This window comes from Hyperolius riggenbachi, chromosome 2, assembly GCF_040937935.1.
Source record: "Hyperolius riggenbachi isolate aHypRig1 chromosome 2, aHypRig1.pri, whole genome shotgun sequence".
NCBI classification, from domain to species: domain Eukaryota; kingdom Metazoa; phylum Chordata; class Amphibia; order Anura; family Hyperoliidae; genus Hyperolius; species Hyperolius riggenbachi.
This window is the reverse complement of record NC_090647.1, coordinates 108687703-108704452: the sequence shown is the minus strand read 5'-3', so window position 1 is coordinate 108704452 and position 16750 is coordinate 108687703. Positions and strand designations below refer to the sequence as shown.

At 47.6% G+C, this 16750-nt stretch overlaps 1 long non-coding RNA gene across 4 annotated transcripts in view; it reads left to right on the top strand.

Annotated features, from left to right (window-relative positions):
- The window catches only part of LOC137544023 (uncharacterized), a 270055-nt gene that overhangs the window by 45196 nt on the left and 208109 nt on the right, over positions 1 to 16750 (top strand). For all 4 annotated transcript variants that reach the window (XR_011025700.1, XR_011025701.1, XR_011025698.1 and 1 more), the window contains exon 3: positions 15466 to 15540. This is a non-coding gene — a long non-coding RNA (uncharacterized lncRNA). The remainder of the gene's footprint in view (positions 1 to 15465; positions 15541 to 16750) is intronic.

The following is a 16750-nucleotide window of genomic DNA, read 5'->3' as shown; positions in this document are numbered from 1 at the left end:
AAACGGTAGGGTGTCAGAAGATCCCAGAAGCCTTTTTTTTTTAAACGTCAGGGGTGCTTTAATAGTATTGATAGGGCACAAAATATTGCTGTGTCAGAACAACCTCAATGATGAAATCATAGCTCCCAACGGTCCCTCTTTTGGAGGGACAGCCCCTCTTTGTCCCTCTTTCTGTGTAAATATATATATGCTAATTACAACAGAGAAAGAACATGTGTGCATCAACCAAGTGAACCTGACAAATCTGGCTTTGCAAATTTGGCCTATTGGCTAATCACGAGACATTGCTCATGCAAATAAGCATTTGCTTTCGCATGACTAAATATGCAGGGTCAAAAACCAAAAGCCGCAAAACAATCGCCCTGCGGGAATTAGTTCATGCTATATAGCACTATCCAGGGGCGCCACGAGGAGGCTTCCCATTGCCCCCATACAACCGGGGGGCCGCGGGGGTCCCAGGCACTCTCACCGCCTGGAACCCACACAGCGGCACCCCGGAGGTGTAGGCTGGGGGGTGCAGGCGATCTCCCCAGCGTGGCCAACGCTGGGAAGAGCCGCCCGCACACACCTCCCAAGATTAAAAACAGGCACTTACCTTTTCAACGTCCATTGCGTTCTGCTATATGCGCATAACCTGGGCGCGACACATAAGGGGCGGACAGGCGCAAATAGCCTGCTCCAGGGCTCTCACCTCCTAAAACAAGCCACTCACTACCTGCCCTCAGAAAAAAGAAATGCAATGCTAATTACAACAGAGAAAGAACATGTGTGCATCAACCAAGTGAACCTGACAAATCTGGCTTTGCAAATTTGGCCTATTGGCTAATCACGAGACATTGCTCATGCAAATAAGCATTTGCTTTCGCATGCTTAAATATGCAGGGTCAAAAACCAAAAAACGCAAATCAATCGCCCTTCGGGAATTAGTTCATGCTATATAGCACTATCCAGGGGCGCCACGAGGAGGCTTCCCATTGCCCCCATACAACCGGGGGGGCCGCGGGGGTCCCAGGCACTCTCACCGCCTGGAACCCACACAGCGGCACCCCGGAGGTGTAGGCTGGGGGGTGCAGGCGATCTCCCCAGCGTGGCCAACGCCGGGAAGAGCCGCCCGCACACACCTCCCAAGATTAAAAACAGGCACTTACCTTTTCAACGTCCATTGCGTTCTGCTATATGCGCATAACCTGGGCGCGACACATAAGGGGCGGACAGGCGCAAATAGCCTGCTCCAGGGCTCTCACCTCCTAAAACAAGCCACTCACTACCTGCCCTCAGAAAAAAGAAATGCAATGCTAATTACAACAGAGAAAGAACATGTGTGCATCAACCAAGTGAACCTGACAAATCTGGCTTTGCAAATTTGGCCTATTGGCTAATCACGAGACATTGCTCATGCAAATAAGCATTTGCTTTCGCATGCCTAAATATGCAGGGTCAAAAACCAAAAAACGCAAAACAATCGCCCTGCGGGAATTAGTTCATGCTATATAGCACTATCCAGGGGCGCCACGAGGAGGCTTCCCATTGCCCCCATACAACCGGGGGGCCGCGGGGGTCCCAGGCACTCTCACCGCCTGGAACCCACACAGCGGCACCCCGGAGGTGGAGGCTGGGGGGTGCAGGCGATCTCCCCAGCGTGGCCAACGCCGGTAAGAGCCGCCCGCACACACCTCCCAAGATTAAAAACGGGGCAATGGGAAGCCTCCTCGTGGCGCCCCTGGATAGTGCTGTATAGCATGAACTAATTCCCGCAGGGCGATTGTTTTGCGGTTTTTGGTTTTGACCCTGCATATTTAGGCATGCGAAAGCAAATGCTTATTTGCATGAGCAATGTCTCGTGATTAGCCAATAGGCCAAATTTGCAAAGCCAGATTTGTCAGGTTCACTTGGTTGATGCACACATGTTCTTTCTCTGTTGTAATTAGTAAATATATATATTTCTCTACAAAAAAATGTGTTTGACTCTAAACTTTATTCCCATCCTTTAAATTAATATATTATTAATTTTGAAACACTACTATGAAGGAAAATGACCCAGGATAGAAAGGACCAAGGTGGTTTGAATTATAAAACAACATTTTTTTTATGAAATCTTTATGGCATGTGTGACTAGGGGCATGGTGGGGGCGTGGTCAGGGGTGTAACAGGGGCATGGCTTAAGTGTCCCTCTTTCTCATCTCAAAAAGTTGGGAGGTATGATGAACTGTCAGCACTCCTCACCTCCTCACTGAAGTAGCGGGCATCATGAACTTAGGGACCCCTTTAGGTGAGTATGTGGGGAGGGGTGTGGGGTTGGTGAGGCTAGCTATTTATACTGTGACCTAGTATGCAATGTTTAGGTGAATGCTGCTTCAATGGGCAAATTATTACACTGTTGTGTATATGTACATTTTCCACCGCAGGGAGCCTAAAAGCGCTTGTGCAATGATTCCCTATGAGAGTGTTCACATGTGAGTGGTTCGATTCCGATCTGCTCACCAAAGCGCTGCCTGTACCATTTTTGGGGCGATTTGCCTTAATGGAAGGTATAGGCAAAAGCCAACTGGCAAGTCAGCAATATTGCCTCCTGTGTATAAAACTCTCAGTAACAAACATTCCGTACAGATCACCTGGCAGAACTAAGGATGCCGCCACCTGATAAATTTCAGAATATAAATCAGGGAGAGGAAAGGTTTTACAATGGGCAAACACTGACTCAATAATCTATAAATGAATATTGTAAAAAATAAGCAATTTTATTCATTATGTTATTTTCACTACATTTCCTCTTTTAGGCCCGGTTTACATTAGCTATAAAAAACGGTCTGTTCCCAAACCGGAAGGTAACGGATCGGAGCAGATGAGAACGGTTCCAATGTTAACCTAGGGATCCGTTCACATCCGTCCGTTCAAACAGATCCGTTCCGCACAATCCGCTGAACGGACCGCAAGTTTTCTACAGCACCAATTATTCCGGACCGCTGAGCCCAGCGGAACAGAAATGGAAGCTGAATTGCTGCATTGGGGCAATGAGAAAACAGAACGAGAAGAAACGGACCGTTCTAAATAGAAAAGCCACTTTGTGGGTGGGGGTCTGGGGGAGGGATGTGGGTAAACTTAACAGTACAGCGGAACGGAGGTGGAGTAGCAACTAGAGATGGACCGAACGGTTCGCGGGCGAACGGCTCCTGGCGAACTTCCGGTGGTTCGCGATCGCGGAGAACCGCGAACTTTTGCGGAAGTTAAGTTTGCCCCCATAATGCACCATTAGGGTCAACTTTGATCTTCTACATCACAGTCAGCAGGCACATTGTAGCCAATCAGGCTACACTCCCTCCTGGAGCCACTCCCCCCTTATAAAAAGCAGGCATCGCCGGCCATTTTACTCACTCGTGTGCCTGCAGTAAATAGAGAAGGGACAGCTGCTGCTGCTGGTGCAGACTCTCATACGGAAAGATTAGTTGGGCTCTTGTAGGCTTGTTAGCTTGCTCCTTGCTTATTCTTATTGCTAAAATAGCACCCCACAACAGCTCTTTTGAGAGGTAATCTTGTTCTTGTGATCTATTTTTTTTTCTGTGTTCCCCATGACACTTGTGTTGCATAGACAGCCTTGATAATTCATACTGTGTGTGCCACTGCCAGGCCCAGCACATTCAGTGACTACCTGTGTGTGTGACAGGTGCACATTGTAATACCCAGTACTGCATATACCTACCTACCTGTTGTTCACAGTGCACCCACCTACCTACGTGAGTTGAGCGCACGCAGTGTCACTGTGCCTGTTCGCTACCTGTCTGTGTGTGACAGGTGCACATTGTAATACCCATCATTGCATATACCTACCTACCTGTTGTTCACAGTGCACCCACCCACCTACCTACGTGAGTTGAGCGCACGCAGTGTCACTGTGCCTGTCCGCTACCTGTCTGTGTGTGACAGGTGCACATTGTAATACCCATCACTGCATATACCTACCTACCTGTTGTTCACAGTGCACCCACCTACCTACGTGAGTTGAGCGCAGGCAGTGTCACTGTTCCTGTCCGCTACCTGTCTGTGTGTGACAGACAGGTGCACATTGTAATACCCATCACTGCATACATCTACCTGTTGTGTTCAGTACACCCACCTCATCACTGCATATACCTACCTGTTGAGTTCAGTGCACCCACCTACCTACGTGAGTGCACGCAGTGTGATATACCACTCCGTGCATACTTATTAACTGCACCTGTGTGACTTCACATTGTATAAGTCAAGTCAGTGCATACCTTTCACTTCATCCCCCCGATATGGACACAACGGACAATACAGGCAGAGGTAGAGACAGACCCCAAGAAAGACCACCCGGCAGGTCTGTGCAAGGTCGTGTTGATGTGATTTCGTGCGGCCCTGGCCCAAAGTACAGTGCTCAGAAGAAGGCACGTCCCATCAACTCCCAAGATTGGCAGGACGTGGTTGACTATTTAGCACAGAACACCTCATCTTCTGCAGCCACCAGCGCTACTACAAGCACTACATCCTTTGCATTTGACACTTCGCAGCAGTTAATTGGTGGGGAATTAACTTTTAACTGATTCACAGCCATTATTGTCTGAGTTAGGCGACGACACTATGGACGTAATGTATGAGGAGGAGGATGATGAAGTACCTGCTGTTGGTACAGTTTTGGAGGTGTCTGAGGCAAGCGAAGCTGGGCAGGATGATTATGATGATTTGATGATACGGATCCCACATGGGTTCCTAATAGACAAGATGACGAAGGGGACAGTTCAGAGGGGGAGTCAGAGAGGAGTAGGAGGAGATGAGTTCCTGAAAGAAGCAGGGAGAGCTCGTTGTCAGAAACAGCTGGTGGCACTGTCCGGCGCCATGTATCGCCACCTATGTACAGCCAGCCAACATGGCCTCGAACGTCAGCTGCTGATGCCACCATAGTGCCATCACCCCAGGGGGGCTCAGCGGGTTGGAAATTTTTTAATGTGTCTGCCTCAGATCGGAGCAATGCCATCTGTTCTCTCTGCCTCCAAAAATTGAGCCGTGGAAAGGCCAACACTCACGTTGGGAAAGGTGCCTTATGAAGGGACATGGAGAAAAGGCACAAACTCCAATGGGAAGAGCACCTGAGCAAAAGCAGCACACAAAAGAAAAGCCACCCTCCTTCTCCTCTTCCTCCTTCAGGTGCAACATCTTCAGCCGCTTTCTCCCTTGCACCTTCACATCCACCCTCCTCCACTCTGCCTCTCACCTTGAGCGGTTCCTGCTCCTCTGCCCACAGCAGGCCGGTGTCCGTGAAGGAAATCTTTGAGCGGAAGAAGCCAATTTCTGCCAGTCACCCCCTTGCCCGGCATCTGACAGCTGGTGTGGCGGAACTGTTAGCTCGCCAGCTGTTACCATAGAAGCTGGTGGACTCTGAGGCCTTCCGTAAATTTGTGGCCATTGGGACACCGCAGTAAAAGATACCAGGTCGCAATTATTTTTCTAAAAAGGCGATACCCAAACTGTACCGTGAAGTTGAGAGGCAAGTGGTGTCATCTCTAGCACACAGCGTTGGGTCAAGGGTCCACCTGACTACGGTTGCCTGGTCTGCCAAGCACGGTCAGGGCAGGTACATAACTTACACTAAACAGAAACGTTCCCTGACAGGGGAATAAAACTTAACATTTAATAAATCGTTAAAATCCTAGATTACTGTCATTGTGATAGCTACATAGAATAGTTGAATCAGTAGGTTAGGTGTATGGAGTGGATGCCTCCTCCTACTTCAACTATGTAGTACTAATTACAGTAATTAGTACTACATAGTTGAAGTAGGAGGAGGCATCCACTCCATACACCTAACCTACTGATTCAACTATTCTATGCAGCTATCACAATGACAGTAATCTAGGATTTTAACGATTTATTAAATGTTAAGTTTTATTCCCCTGTCAGGGAACATTTCTGTTTAGTGTTGCTTATCTCAGGATCTGTGTTGTTATATTCAGGTACATAACTTACACAGCCCATTGGGTCAACCTGGTGACTGATGGCAAGCAGGGAGTACGTGGCTGTGCAGCGGACCAACTTGTGACACCTCCACGGCTTGCAGGCAGGCCTCCTGCCACCTCCTCTCCTCCTGCTACATCCTCTTTGCTGTCGTCGGTCTCCTCCTCCTTGGCTGAGTGGCACTTCAACTCTACTGGTGCTGCGATCTCCTCTCCAGCTACACAGCCCCATCTCCCCAGGGCCTATGCTGCGTGCCAGGTATGACGGTGTCACACCGTATTAGACATTTCTTGCCTCAAAGCGGAGAGTCACACTGGACCAGCTCTCCTGGCTGCTCTTAACAAACAGGTGGATCAGTGGCTGACCCCGCACCAGCTGGAGATCGGCAACGTGGTGTGTGACAACGGCAGCAATCTCATTTCCGCGTTGAATTTGGGAAAGCTGACACATGTACCCTGCATGGCACATGTGCTGAATCTAGTCATTCATAGATTTGTGTCAAAGTACCCAGGCTTAGAGGATGTCCTAAAGCAGGCCAGCAAGTTGTATGGGCATTTCAGGCGGTCTTACACGGCCATGGTATGCTTTGCGGACCTTCAGCGGAGAAACAACTTGCCGGTGAGATGCTTGAATCTGATAACCCGACTCGCTGGAATTCGACCCTGGTCATGTTCTCTCGCCTGCTAGAACAGGAGAAAGCCGTCACCCAGTACCTGTACAATTACAGTAGAAGGACACAATCTGGGGAGATGGGAATGTTCTGGCCCCCGAACTGGACACTGATGTGAAATGCATGCAGGCTCATGCGGACGTTTGAAAAGGTGACCAACCTGGTGAGTCGCAGTACAGGCATCATCAGCAACTTGATCCCATACGCTTACTTCCTGGAGCGTGCCGTGCGTAGAGTGGTGGATCAAGCTGTGGAGGAACGTGAAGAGGAACAGTTACGGCAGGAACAGTTGTGGGAGCAATTTAGATCAGAATCAGATGTTTCCTCAACACCTGCGGCAGCACAGAGGGGGGAGGAGGAGGAAGAGTCATGTGGGGAAGAAGAGTCAGACTCGGATGATGAGGAAGGTGTTTCTTAGGAGGAGGAGGAGTTGGCGGCAGAAGAACAACCACAGCAGGCATCGCAGGGGGCTTGTGCTGCTCGACGTTCCCGTGGTATTGTTCGTGGCTGGGGAGGAGGAGGAGGACTTACCTGACATCACTGAGGAAGAGCAAGAGGAGATGGATAGTATGTCTGCATCCAACTTTGTGCAGATTTCATCTTTCATGCTGTCCAGCCTGTTGAGGGACCCCCGTATAAAAACACTCAAGGGGAATGAGCTGTACTGGGTGGCCACGCTACTAGACCCTGGGTATAGGCACAAAGTGCCGGACATGTTACCAACTCACCAGAAGGCAGAAAGGATGCAGCACATGCAGAACAGGCTGGCAACTATGCTTTACAATGCGTTTAAGGGTGATGTCAAAGCACAACGCAATAAAGGTACCACTGCCAGTGTTCCTTCTCCCATGTCCATGCTGGCAAGGACAGGATGCTCCAGCGATCTCATGGTGATGTCAGACATGCGGACATTCTTTAGTCCAATGCCTCACCTTAGCGCTTCCAGATCCACCCTCCTGGCCTTTAAGAGAAACTCCAACCTAGAATTGAACAGACCATCAGGGGGCGCTGTATGACTGATTTTGTTTTGAAACCCTTCCCACAAGAAGCTCTGAGTACCGCGGTACTCTGGGCAAACTGCCACAATGTAACAATGTTCACAGACAGGAAATGGCTGTTTACAGCTGTTTGTAACAGCCAAAACAGCTAGGAGCAGCTATATAACCTGCCCACAGTAAAAATGTCACCATGTAATAAATGTCAGAATGTAAATCGGAGAGAGGAAAGATTTTACAATGGGCAAACACTGACTAAATCATTTATACATAATTATGGTAAAAAATTAAGCACTTTTTTTACTACATTATTTTCACTGGAGTTCCTCTTTAAGTGTGGATGTAGACACTGTGAGCAGCGATGAACCTTTGGACTACTGGGTGCGCAGACTTGACCTGTGGCCAGAGCTGTCCCAATTTGCCATCCAACTTCTGTCTTGCCCTGCCTCAAGTGTCCTGTCAGAAAGGACCTTCAGCGCAGCTGGAGGAATTGTCACTGAGAAGAGAAGTCGCCTAAGTCACAAAAGTGTTCAGTACCTCACCTTTATCAAAATGAATGAGGCATGGATCCCGGAGGGCTACTGCCCGCCCGAAGACTAAGTCAGTCCCCACACACAGCATCTCTGCCTGCACGCCGTGTGACTGGCTGCCTGCCCCAAGACTAATTCACTCCCCACACAGCATCTCTGCCTGCAGGCCGCTTGCCTTCGCCACCACCACCAACAGGGTCCAGGACTCCAGGTGGATTCCTGAATTTTTAAGGCCGCTGCTAGCAGCGGCCGCTATACTAATTTTCTGGTGCGTGTACATGCCGGCCTAATTTTTCTGGCTGCACTGTGGCTGCAACAACAGAGCTTTTCTACTTTGGATGTGCCAGCCTTCATCATCGTTCTGACTTCTGGATAGGATTCCTGGATGCGAGGATCCATTGAAGCTTGGGCACCCATCTCCCCAGCCACGAGTGCCACTCTTTTTATCAGTGTACTAGGACTCTGATTGCATCTGAGAGGATGAGCACCGGTGGGGACCCTGGATCTGGAGGATTACCAGATACATTTTCGTTTACTGAAGAACATACGGCTAGAGTGTTGGCTAGAGCGGGAGAAAATGCAACTTTTTTACAGACTCCTGATGTAAAACCCCTGAAACGGGAATTGGAAAATATAAAGAAGAAATGGGTTGACATGGACATGCATGCCAGGACTCTTGCGGAGTACTGCCGCACAAGGAGGATTCCACGAGCAGTGCGCTCTCAGGTGTCACCTATGTTGTTTGGGAATGATCCTGAGTTTTGTTCCACTTTTGAAAGAATTTGGACTAAGGCTGCGTTTGATACGATGATCCTCACAATTGAGAGAATTCCCAAAGAACTTCCTATCCTGAAGCAAAAGAGTCTGGCTATACTTACTCAACTCACTGCAGTGTTACCAGCAGAAGAGATGCAGACTTTTGTTGACCAGTTGTCTAAAAAGATTGCTACTCATACTAAGGCCATTGAGGAAACCAAGCGTTCAAAGTTCCACCGTGATACCCAGGACTACACTGGAGGTTATGTCTATTCATGGCAGAAGATGGTACCTGCTAATACTCGAAGAAGGTTTCCTAAACCAAATAAACCTAAAGGCGTGAAGCCTCGTCCACGAGGTGGGAATGCGGGTTCCTCTGCATCTGATTTGTTGTCTTCCCGAGAGAACTCCCCTACGGGAAGAGGAGGAGCAGGAGGGGTGGAAACAGGGCAAGAATCCAACGTATGAAAAGAGCCAGTGAGGAGTCAAATGGAATTACGGAAGATAAATCAATAAAGCCACCTCAATTAGTGGTCAATATTTCTGGACATGTGTTGCCACAGACAGAGGAAAGAGTTCTTAATTATGGATTGAACTTCTGCCCCACTAATCTACCTGGTTTTTTTTTTAGATCGATCAAGAGCTGTTTCGGTTCTTCAGAACCATTAAACTCAAGTATTTTTTCGGGACATTACCTAGTTTTGGTGATAGACAGAGTCCAGTGGATGAAACTTCTCTATCCATAAAAAATCTGGGATTGAGAAACAAGAGTACCTTTATGCCATCTGGGAATATTGTCATTGATAATTTTTGTAAATTGGTGATGGAAGATATTAAGGTGCTGGAGATGGAGCAACAGAGTATAAGAGTACAGTTTAATCTTACTAAGGATGAGTATCTTGCACTTGAGAATCTTAAAAAAAGAACTGAACTCACAATACGACCCGCCGACAAAGGCGGAGCCGTTGTGGTGTTGGACACTAAGTACTATGAGGATGAGATCAGAAGCCAATTAGATCAGGTTGAAGTGTATTGTAAAATTGCACAGGATCCGATAGTTTCTATTCAACAGAAAATTAAAGGCATAATTGAAAAAGCTAAATCTCGAGGGGTGATTGATGACAATCTTATGAAATTTCTTATACAGGAGAATCCTATGACGTCTAAGTTCTACACTTTACCTAAAATACATAAGAACCCGTGCCGCCCACCGGGGAGACCCATACGGGTTCAGTATTTGTTCCAGTTGCACAATTTTTGGATAAATTACTGCAGCCCTTGGTCATGACACTTGATTCTTATATCAAGGACACGGGCATGTTTTTGCAGAAGATTGGGGACCTTGATGTGGGAGGAGATGATCTCCTCCTGGTCACTTTTGATGTGGAGAGCCTCTACACCTCCATCCCACATGATGGAGGTGTGGAGGCTATCGATTGGTTCCTTATGACAAGATCTGATCTGTCTTATGATCAGAGATTATTTGTGCTTGAACTGTTGAATGTAGTCTTACGTCTTAATTACTTTACATTTCAGGGCGAGTTTTTCCTGCAGCTGCGGGGCACGGTGATGGGGTCGAACGTGGCCCCGTCGTATGCTAATTCGTACATGGGACTCTTCGAGGAGGCTTTTGTCTACTCGAATCGTCTTTTTCAGTGTCATGCTAGATGTTGGTATAGATTTATCGATGATATTTTTTGTATATGGGCGGGGCCGCATTCGACCCTGGATCAATTCCTCATTGACTTGTCCCAATGCTGCAGGGAAATTAGACTTACTAGTCATGTGAGTAATGATCAGGTGACCTTTTTGGATACTGTGATCACCAAAAAGGATAATGTGCTAATTTCTGATCTTTATGTGAAAAGTACAGACTGCAACTCCTTATTGCATTATAATAGTTTCCATCCCCCCCATGTTAAAGATGCAATCCCTAAAGGTCAATTCACTAGACTGGACAAAATTGTAACTTGTCCAGAGAGTCTTAATGAACGACATAAGGACTAGAGGTGTAGCGAACGGTTCGCCGGCGAACGGTTCCAGGCGAACATTGGTGGTTCGCGAACTTTTATGGAAGTTCATTTCGCCCCATAATGCACTATGAGGGTCAACTTTGACCCTCTGCATCACAGTCAGCAGGCACATTGTAGCCATTCAGGCTACAGTAGTCCTGGAGCCCCACCCCCCCTTATATAAGGCAGGCTCCGGCGGTCATTACACTCACTCGTGTGCCTGCTAGTGAGAGGAAAGGGACAGCTGCTGCAGACTTGTTCTTCTAGGGACAGATTAGTTAGGTTCTTGGCTGCTTAGTTTGCTCCTTGGCTGATTGTTATTGCTTTATAGCACCCTAGCTTTTGTCAGAGCTCATCCTGTACTTTTTTTTTTTTTTACTGTGTGTCAAACTGACACTTTTGTTGCATGCACAGCCTTGCTAATTGATAGTGTGTGTGTGCCACTGCCAGCAGCCCAGCACATTCAGTGACTGACTGCCTGTGTGTGTGACAGGGAGCTGCACATTGTACTACCCAGTACTGCCTATACCCCCAGTACCTGTTGTGTTTACTTAACCCACCTCATCACTGCACATAACTACCTGTAGTGTTGAGTGAACCCAGCTCACTGCATCCTACTACTACCTGTTGTGTTTACTTAACCCACCTCATCACTGCACATAACTACCTGTAGTGTTGAGTGAACCCAGCTCACTGCATCCTACTACTACCTGTTGTGTTTACTTAACCCACCTCATCACTGCACATAACTACCTGTAGTGTTGCGTGAACCCAGCTCACTGCATATACCTACTACTACCTGTTGTGTTGAGTGAACCCAGCTCACTGCATCCTACTACTACCTGTTGTGTTTACTTAACCCACCTTATCACTGCACATAACTACCTGTAGTGTTGAGTGAACCCAGCTCACTACATATACCTACTTCCTGTTGCGTTTACTTAACCCACCTCATCACTGCACATAACTACCTGTAGTGTTGAGTGAACCCAGCTCACTGCATATACCTACTACTACCTGTTGTGTTGAGTGAACCCAGCTCACTGCATCCTACTACTACCTGTTGTGTTTACTTAACCCACCTTATCACTGCACATAACTACCTGTAGTGTTGAGTGAACCCAGCTCACTACATATACCTACTACCTGTTGTGTTTACTTAACCCACCTCATCGCTGCACATAACTACCTGTAGTGTTGAGTGAACCTAGCTCACTGCATATACCTACTACTACCTGTTGTGTTGAGTGAATCAGCTCACTGCATCCTACTACTACCTGTTGTGTTTACTTAACCCACCTCATCACTGCACATAACTACCTGTAGTGTTGAGTGAACCCAGCTCACTGCATATACCTACTACCTGTTGTGTTGAGTGAACCCACCTCACCGCATCCTAGTACCTTTACTGTTCAGTGAACCCAGCTCACTGCATCCTACTACCTGTTGTGTTGAGTGAACCCACCTCACTGCATCCTAGTACCTTTACTGTTCAGTGAACCCAGCTCACTGCATATACCTAGCATCCCCCCGAGATGGACAAAATGGACAAACCAGGTAAAGGGAAAAGGTAGAGGCAGACCCAGAGGAAGGCCACCAGGCACCGGCAGGTCTGTGCGAGGTGGTGTTGCTGTGATTTCGTGCGGACCTGCCCCAAAATACAGTGCTCAGAAGAAGGCACGTGCCATCACTTCCCAAAATCGTGAGGAGGTGATTGAGTATTTAACACAGAACACCTCATCTCCCGCAGCCACCAGCGCTACAACAAGCACCACATCCGCTGCATTTGACACTTCGCAGGAGTTATTTGGTGGTGGTGGTGGTGGTGAAATCACCGATTCACAGCCACTACTGCAACAACAAGAAGAAGGCGCAGGTACACCACCTCCTACGTCTGAATTAGGTGGCGATAGTATGGACGCAACGTGTGTGGAGGGGGCTGATGAAACACCTGAAGTTGGTGCAGTTGAGGAGGTGTCTGAGGAAAGTGCAGCTGGCCAGGAGGATTATGATGACGATTATACGGATACCACATATGTTCCCGGTAGAGGAGATGACCAGGGGGACAGTTCAGAGGAGGAGTCAGAGAGGACTAGGAGGAGACGACTCCATGATAGAAGCAGAGGGAACTCGTCCTCAGAAACAGCTGGGGGCAGTGTCCGGTACCATGTATCGCCAGCTAGGGCCAGACAGCCAACATGTCCTTCAACGTCAGCTGCTGATGCCACCGTAGCGCCATCAGCCCAGGGGGGCTCAGCGGTTTGGAAATTTTTTAACGTGTGTGTCTCAGATCGGAGCAAAGCCATCTAGTGTCTCTGCCAGCAAAAATTGAGCCGTGGAAAGGTCAACTGTCACGTAGGGACAAGTGCTTTACGAAGGCACCTGGAGAGAAGGCACAAACAGCTATGGCAAGAACACCTGAGGAAAAGCAGCACCCCTCAAAAGACAAGCCGCGGAGAACAACCGTGGCAGCCGTCACAGGGGGCTTCTGCTGCTCCACGTTCCCATGGTATTGTTCGTGGCTGGGGGGAGGAAGAATGGCTACACTTAAACAATTTAAAAATACAACCATCTAAACTTTCAACCAATTTAAAAATACAACCATATAAACTTTCAAACAATTTAAAAATACAACCATCTATCATTTTCAAACAATTTAAAAATACAACCATCTACATTTTCAAACAATTTACAAAAATGCCAACAAAACTTTCCCTCCGTAAAACATTCTTGGCAAATGCTTTCGACTTGGTTTGTCTTCCGCTGGCTCAAGGGTCCATCTGACCACAGATGCCTGGTCTGCAAAGCACGGTCAGGGCAGCTACAGCATGGGTCTCAGCAGGCTCCCACTTCGGGCCGGAATCCAACCTTCATTCCCCGCGGTGACAATGGCAGACTTGCTCTCCATAACGGATTCCCGTTAAAGGATTTAAAGTTAATTCATTTCAAATACACAGCAGGGCCTCGAAAGTCCGCCTCCTGTATTGTTATTTTTGGTCACTACCTCGGGGCGGGCGTGCATGCCTGCCTGCTGCCCTCCTTGGATGTGTAGTGGTAGCCGTTGCTCAGGCTCCACACCGGTTTCAAACCCCTCATTCCCCGGCCATTACCCGGGGTCACAATGGCAGACTTGCCCGCCTCCACAGGATTCTCATTGTAGCGGTACTGAACAAGTACACAGCAAGTAGAAAATGTAATTTAAAAACAAAACGTAAGCTTTTTAACAATGCCATGGAAAGTTGAGAAGGAAGTCACACATTACCTGACATCACTGAGTGAGGAAGAGCAATCTCGCCATGTTGCGCAGTAGTCCAGCATGGCAGTCACTACACAAACAGCTGTTTGCGGTGCGTTACACAGTGAGTTTGGTGTGTCAGTGTGAAGCAGTACTCTAATTACACTACCTGATTGATGTATACACATGCAAGATGTTTTAAAGCACGTTAGGCCTGCAATTTAGCATTCAATGTGATTTCTGCCCTTAAAACGCTGCTTTGCGTCACATCCAGATTTTCCCCGGGACTTTTGGCATGTATCCCACTCCGCCATGCCCCCCTCCAGGTGTTAGACCCCTTGAAACATCTTTTCCATCACTTTTGTGGCCAGCATAATTTTTTCTATTTTTCAAAGTTCGCCTCCCCATTGAAGTCTATTGCGGTTCGCGAACTTTTCTGCGAACCGAACCTTCCGCGGAAGTTCGCGAACCGAAAATCGGAGGTTCGCGACATCTCTAATAAGGACATGTCTTACAAATTCCAACAAAGAGGATATCCCTTACAGGTACTAACACCTAATGTTAGATCAAAAAAGAGAAAATGTTACAACCAATTCCGCCTCGCATTTGTGTCAACATACAATACTTGTAGTTCACATGTTGGTAAGATCATTAGACGCCATTGGCATCTTTTAAGCAGTGCATTTCCCAGCATTACAGAATTTAGATATCCCCCACTCCAATCTTTCAAACGGGCACCCACAATCAGGGATAAGGTTTTTTACCATTCCCCTGTGGAACAGGTGTCCAACAGGAGAGTGGGTACTTATCTCTGTGTGGGTTGTCACCTTTGTGGACATATTAACAAAGGCCCAGAATTTTACCATCCCACCAAAGGCACTAAATATATGATCAGGGATTTTTTTACTTGTGAATCCAGCTTCGTAGTTTATTATCTGAAATGCCCATGTGGCTTAGGTTACGTGGGCATGACTACACAAAAGGTTAAGGACAGGATTTGTTCCCATAAAAGTGCTATTCGTAACGGTGATATGAAGCAAGCAGTTTCATCTCATTTCACTCAGATGGGTCATAGTGTGTCACAATTGAAAGTGCAAATCATTGATGGGGTATCAAGCTCTTGGAGGGGGAAACATAGCAGGACCAATGAACTACTAAGGAGGGAGGCAGGGTGGATAAGGAGATCAGAGGTTTTGGGGAATGGAGGTCTCAATCGTGAATACGAACTAGGTTTCTGTATTTAAAATGTTTAGCCATATTTATGCTGTATATTCTAATGTATATTATGCTCTTTTTACAGAGCTTTCGGTTTCCTGTATCTGCGGACCTTGGAGATACAAGTCTGCTGACATCTAATTCGCCACTGAGGGACTTGGTGAGATTGTTTATGTTTATATATGGGGTTGCCATTGGGACGCTACGCTTGGGTCCGCCTGTTACTGCCGTTGATAGGGCAGTTTTATGTTTACATATGACGTGCGGATAGTTCCGCCCAGTGGGCGGCATCCAGTCACGTCTATAGTCTAAAGCGTACTTCATTTACGCATGACGCATGAGCGCACCCTGCGTGGCGCCGGCGTGGTGACGTCATGCAAAGTGGTGTCACATGTACCTACATCGGCAAATGGGAAGCCGGATAAGGCGTCTGTTAGGCGTGATGACAATACAGAGCCTCCGGTGAAGGCCATTGCGACTGCGCTTGCAGTTCGGAGACATCTCTTGATGTTTTCACTCAGGTCCGTAAGATAATACAGGTAACTGATTGGCTGTTGGGGATTTGAATCTATTGGATGTTACTGAGGGTGGGCAGTATTTAAGTAGACGTGCTTGACTCAGTGTTTGTGGTTGAAACAGCTTGAGAAAGGGCTGATACCTGAAACAGCGGGCTGTCGCTGTATTGCCACTGCTTTTAATGTCTTTACAATAAAGAGCTTTTCTACTTTGGATGTGCCAGCCTTCATCATCGTTCTGACAATAAAACAAAAGGCATGTACATGTGCCCATTCCCCTTCATGATTATTACCTTGCCGCGATGAAGGGGCTTGCGTATCACAATGAAGCAATGACCACCGGCTATATGAGTGTCTCGGGGGGGGGCACACCAAAGATAATAAGGTCGTTGCTTCATTGTGGACAGACCAAATTTGATCAGCTGGGCAGTCACTGTTGTTCTATCATTGAGCTACCACAGCCCGGTGACCATATGGACTTGCACTCTGGCCATGGTGCGCACCAGTCCAGCACGGCTGTCACTACGCAAACAGATGTTTGCGGTGCGTTACACGGTGAGTTTTGTGTGTCAGTGTGAAGCAGAACTCTAATTACACTCCCTGATTTATGTATACACATGCAAGATGTTTTAAAGCACTTTAGGCCTCCAATTTAGCATTCAATGTGATTTCTGCCCTTAAAACGCTGCTTTGCATCAAATCCAGATTTTTCCCCGGGACTTTTGGCGTCTATCCCACTCCGCCATGCCCCCCTCCAGGTGTTAGACCCCTTGAAACATCTTTTCCATCACTTTTGTGGCCAGCATAAATGTTTCTAGTTTTCAAAGTTTGCCTCCCCATTGAAGTCTATTGCGG